At 36.8% G+C, this 5,950-nt stretch overlaps 1 pseudogene; it reads left to right on the forward strand.

The window, feature by feature from the left end:
- Positions 1–3,578: 3,578 nt before the first annotated feature.
- LOC132282778 (small nucleolar RNA R71) lies at positions 3,579–3,677 on the forward strand (annotated as a pseudogene).
- Positions 3,678–5,950: the final 2,273 nt, after the last annotated feature.

Raw genomic sequence — 5,950 nt, forward strand, 5'->3', positions numbered from 1 at the left:
AAACCTAACAGTCACAGATCTGTGACTTTTGAAGCATGGGGCCCACACGAGTGAGTTCGTGGACCCTCCAATCAACACAAATCAAACCTAAATGCACTTCAAACGTGGCCCAAACGCCCAAATCTAACAAAATCTTCAAAATCTATACACACATATACACATATATATATATATATATAGACATGGATGCTAAAGCTTTGAGAATGGAAGATTCAACATGAGAGCAACATGATTACGACATTTGAAACAAGTATTGATGCATGAGAGTTCAAATCTAGGGAAGGATGTCTCGGATCTTACCTCAAGAGAGCGAGAGAATGGAGAATGAACTGAGATGATCTGAGATGAAGAGGATGGAGATGAACTGAGATTCGAGATGCTTGGATCTCGCCGGAGGAGTTGCCGGAGCTAGGAGAGATGATTCACAGTGAAGAGGGACGAGAGGCTAGGGTTTGGTGAGTGAGATCGATCCAAATGATCGATCCTAAGACCCTTGGATCTATTTTTAAAAATATTTCCCGATTAGTTCGATCGATCGAAGATAAGTTGTGATTGATCGAACTTTGATGAACTCCTTTCAAAGTATTTTTGGATTTTTTTTTTTAAATTTAATTAATTAATTAAAAATTAAATAAATTAAAATATTTTTGAATTTTTGAAAACGTGTTGAAAATTAAAACAAAATAAAATGAGAGTGAAAATAGAATAATAAAAAATAAAAAAAATAAAAAATAAAAATGAAAATATTTTTGGATTTTTGAAAAGTTGAAAAGTCAAACTAAAAATAATGAGATGAAGATTTGTGATCGATCGAAACAAGAGTTCGATCGATCAGACATAGAGCAAAAATATGCAGGTTTTTGGTTCAAAAATTGGCTAAGTGCTAAAACTTGAGATCGATCCAACCTTAATGTTGGATCGATCAAAAATTTTCAGATCGATCTTGAATTGAATTCGAACGATGGGACAAAGAGCTGATTTTGGATGCAAGTGGATGTAGGTCGAAATTTTTCTAAGTGTTGAGTCCTGAGATCGATCGAACCTGGAAGTTGGATCGATCGACGATATCTGATAGATCTAAGAATGTGTTCGAACGATGGGACAGAGAGTTGATTTTGGATGCAGGTGGATGCAGGTCGAAATTTTTTCTAAGTGTTGAGTGCAATCCACAGTTCGATCGATCGAACTTTGCCAAATGCTCAATTATAACATAAAAGCTTATGCAATCCTCACCAAAGTTCTTTTCAATGCATGTGAACCTAAAACAAGTATCTAGACTTCGCAAGAAACAAAATGAAAGATAGAAATGGGGGAGGAATAGGGTTTTGACACCCTATAAATGCCTTTGCTAGTCTTTAACGTCTCTAGCAAGATGTTGGGCTCTTTTAGCCCAGGTCAAAGATCTTGTGATGCATCCCCTCCTTGTTGGGGTGATAAATGCTTTGAACTCCACCCAACAAATGGTCCTTTGAATAACTTGTTGGATCAAGCTCAAAAGAAGCTTTTGATCCTTTGTCTATGCAATTAAAATCTTTGGGCTTCCATAACCTTTCAAAGCAAGAAATTGAAACAACACTTTGAGAATGCAAGGTTGAAGATGAACCTTTGGAAGTTTTGGTTTTACACAAAAGTTCATTTCCTTGGCAATGAGGATCATGACATTTTTCTACAATATTGACCTCTCCTTCATACTTGTCAAGTGAATTGGGTGTGGGATTAAAGATATTCAACTTTACCTTCATGTGGCCAAACGAAATCTTCATCATCCCTATTCTACAATTGATGTTGGCATTAGCGGTTGCCAAGAAAGGATGGCCAAGGATAACGGGAATTTGGCTCTTAAGATTGGAAACTGGTTCCGTGTCAATGACAACGAAATCAACCAGGAAGAATAATTTATCAATCTTGATCAAAACATCCTCAATGACACCCCTAGGTTTCTTAATGGATCGGTCGGCAAATTGCAAAACTACCGACGTCGGTTTCAATTCACCTAGGCCAAATTTAACATAGACCGAATATGGAAGAAGGTTAACACTTGCTCCTAAGTCAAGAAGTGCCCGATTAATGATATGATCACCAATGATGCATGATGTAATGGGTGAACCAGGGTCCTTAAACTTTGGAAGAGTGTTATGTTGCAAAATTGAGCTTACTTGCTCGGTCAAAACCACTTTTCTTGGTGCTTGGCTCTTGTTCTTCCGCTTTTGGGTGCACAAGTCTTTCAAGAATTTGGCATAAACCGGAATTTGCTTGATTGCATCCAATAGTGGAAAGTTAACTTTCACTTACCTAAACATTTCCATGATTTCATTGGTTTTTGCCTTTTGCTTGTCTTTTGAAATGGATCCTTTTAAGGCATCTGGAAATGGAACCTTTGGTTCAAACACTTTTTCAGAATTTTCTTTTGAACTCTCTTTAACACAAGAAGTTTTCAAATCATTTTTCAATAAAACCTTTTCAACATCATTTTTCAAAACTTCTTTTCAAATACATTTTTCAAAACTTTCTCATTTGCAAGATCATGTGTATGCAATGAAGGAGGAATGGGATGTGAAACGGGACGGGTGACAACTTGAGGTTGCACCGGTTCACTCTCTTCATTGGATATTTCAACTTAATTGTCCACAACTCTATCACTCCGCAAGGTAGTCACCGCATTAACATGTTCAATGGTATGCCCTTCCGATGGGGAATGATTTTTCACAACACATTGTTGTTTAAGTGGGGCATTAATGGGCATCTTTCCCTTCTCTCTTGCATTAAGAGTGCTTGCTATTTGCCCTACTTGGGTTTCTAGCTTAGCAATGGATTGAGAGTGAGAATGAAGTAATTGAGTGTTAGCCTCAAGAGTCCCCAAAGCATTTAAAACTTTTTCTTTAAAGGCGGGACTTCTAGTGTTTCCTTGGGAATAAGATTAGTTGGGAAAATGAGAATTAGCAAATTGATTCCCTTGTGATTGATAAGGTCTATAACCTTGGGATTCTTGGTTTTGAAGTGGAGGTGGAATGTATTTCCCTTGAAAACTGTCTTGGGAAGGGTTTAAGCCTTCTCCTTGGTTTTTCCAAGCGAAATTCGGATGATTCCTCCAACTTGGATTATAATGAGTACCATAAGGATTGTTCCCTTAGTTTACAAAAGCCGCATTGACTTGTTCATTAGGTTCATTATGCACTTGTCCATGAGGGAAATGAGAAGTAGAATGAAGAACACTAGAACAAGTCATACATGTTTCATTTGATGCACGATGAGAATGGTTAGGAAAGGAAGATACTTGGTTCGCCAAGTTTTGGTTAATAAAAAATTGATCAAACCTTTGAGACAAAGACTTCATTTCAGCGGCTATTTCATTTGAATGTTCGACTTGATGTAAGCCTACACTCTTCCTACCTTATGAATTTCTACCATTCTTGGATGATAGTGTTCTATGCAAAGAATTTTCACTCATGCTTTCATAGAAACGCCACACGTCATCCTCATGCCTATCAATGTAAGAGCCACCCATGGAAGCATCAACCATACCCATATAGTTGTCCGATAAGCTCTCAAAGAAATATTGAACTAATTGCCATTTGGGCATGTCATGATGTGGACACTTCCTAATCGATTCATTGAAACGTTCCCATGCCTCATGAAATGTTTCTCCATCCCCATGTGAAAATTCTCGAATTGAGGTTCTCATGGCATTGGTCTTAGAAACTGGATAGTACTTCTTTAAAAACTCTTGTTACATTTCTGCCCAAGAAGTGATTGAAAAAGGCCTAAGATTGTTAAACCAATATTTTGCTTTGTCCTTTAAGGTGAATGGAAAAAGTTTGAGTCTTAAGACCTCTTCCGGCATGTTCGTATATTTTACGGTGGAACATACTTCAAGAAACTCATCCAAATGCTTGTAAGGTTCTTCACTAGGAAGTCCATGAAAGTTAGGAAGCATTTGAATAGTTTGTGCTTTAATTTTATAATGATGTGCTCTAAATGGTGGCAATTGAATGCATGTGGGTGCACTGTATTCATTAGGCACATAGTGATCTCTCAAAGCAAGAGGTGGATTAGCTACTTGAGGTGTAACATGAACACCTTGGTTATGAATTCCTTGATTAATGATGGGAGGTTGTGGAGCATACATTGGCCTTGGCATTCCATACGGAACTTAGTCTTGTTGTTGTGTTGGTTGGATGAATGGCCTTGGCATGCCTAATGGTACTTGCATGTTTTCATTGTGCACATTGGGATAAAGGATACCTTGTTGGTTTATGTAACTAATGTCCTCAATATGGTCATCATTATGGTCATCCATTGAAAGATTGGCTCTATTTGAACTTCCTCTTCCCCTAGGATTTCTAACGATAGATTCAAGATGCAAATCAAGAGGGGCAAGAGTTGGTCTCAATGAACGATGCCCATGCATGCACAATACAAAACACAACAAACACAAAGAATGACAAACACTATGCCTTCACAACAATGCAATGAAACTCCCTCCACAAACACTTAACCCATATTCCTATGCTTTAACAAAGATGATGCAAAGAACAATAAAATAGCCTCCACACGAGCCGACGATTTAACTAAGGAATTGAGTAAAGAAAGTCTCACAAAGGTCCTTTAGCACTTTAACTCCAAATTTTAAAGCTTAGCTTAGCAAAATTTTTTTTAAGTTTTTAGCACTTTTCCTTTCTTTGCTTGCTTGAATTAAATGCTCAATGGCTCCTTTGCTTGCTTCCTCTCCAACAATGCACCTAGTTAAGTAAGAACAACACAATAAGTAACCAAAAAGAAAAATAAAAATAAAATAAAAACACGATCAAAAGAGTACTAATCCTAATCAATTCCACAAATCCAACGTTACCAAATCTAATTAACAAATCCCCGGCAACGGCGCCAAAATTTGACGAAGCGATAAGCCGTTCCTACACGCCAAAATTGATGTAGTGAATGTGCGATTCAAGGAAAGCCTTTTTGGGTCAAGTTTAAATTTATAAAAAAAAAAAAAAAAAAAAACACTACCAACACTACTACTAACGTAACAAGAGTGAGTAGGGATCGTCCCAAGGGATTGTGGGGATTAAGCAATGTCGGAGTTGATTGTGGAATCGCTCTTAGGGTTAGTAGGTCGAGTGATCAAATAATTGGTTGGTAGGTTGATTAAAGAGCAACTAGATTAAACTAAGTAATAACAAAAGAGTGCAATTAAGAGTAAATAAGAGAGATAAGAGTCTTGGGGTTTAGAGATCACCACCAAGCAATACATTTCTATATTATTGACAAGTGATTAATGAGGGCAATTAGGATGTTGCAATATTGGTGTGTGTGTATTTGGTTGATTCAACAAGCAAGGATGACTAGTTAAGCATGTATTGTCTAAACATCATGTGAAAGGTACAATATATCTAAGCAATGAAGCATATATTGTCTAATCAACATGTGAAAGGCACAATAAATCAGAATAAGTCATTAATCCTTTCATTAGGCTCACAATCCAAATACAACACAAGATTAGAGACATATGCTAATTGCATTCAAAAGCTTGGATCATCAAACAACAAGTATAGATTGTCCTCCCATTTAACACTACACTACAACTACACTACATCTACACTACTAACATGAAAATAAACTAGGGGAGAGCCACAATCCATCAAGAGATAAGCATGAACCATCAAGAGAATCACAAAAGTATTCTTTTAAGCACAATGTTTTGACAATCTCTAAGTCCAGGGCATCAATACACATAGACATGCATCAACAACACAAAATCTAGAGACAAGAACATGAACATCAATTCTAGCATACATAGACATATGAATAGAATGAAATGATCAATTGGAAGTATTAAACCACACAAATCATTGATTAAACAAGATCTATATATATCAAGTGTCAAAACATTAATTACAACACTAATCCCTCAATAATACACAAGATTAAGATATAAAAAGCATGCTTAGGG

This window comes from Cornus florida, unplaced genomic scaffold (genome assembly GCF_030987335.1).
Source record: "Cornus florida cultivar Cherokee Brave unplaced genomic scaffold, ASM3098733v1 CherokeeBrave_3.0.0_Hap2_Chr01, whole genome shotgun sequence".
NCBI classification, from domain to species: domain Eukaryota; kingdom Viridiplantae; phylum Streptophyta; class Magnoliopsida; order Cornales; family Cornaceae; genus Cornus; species Cornus florida.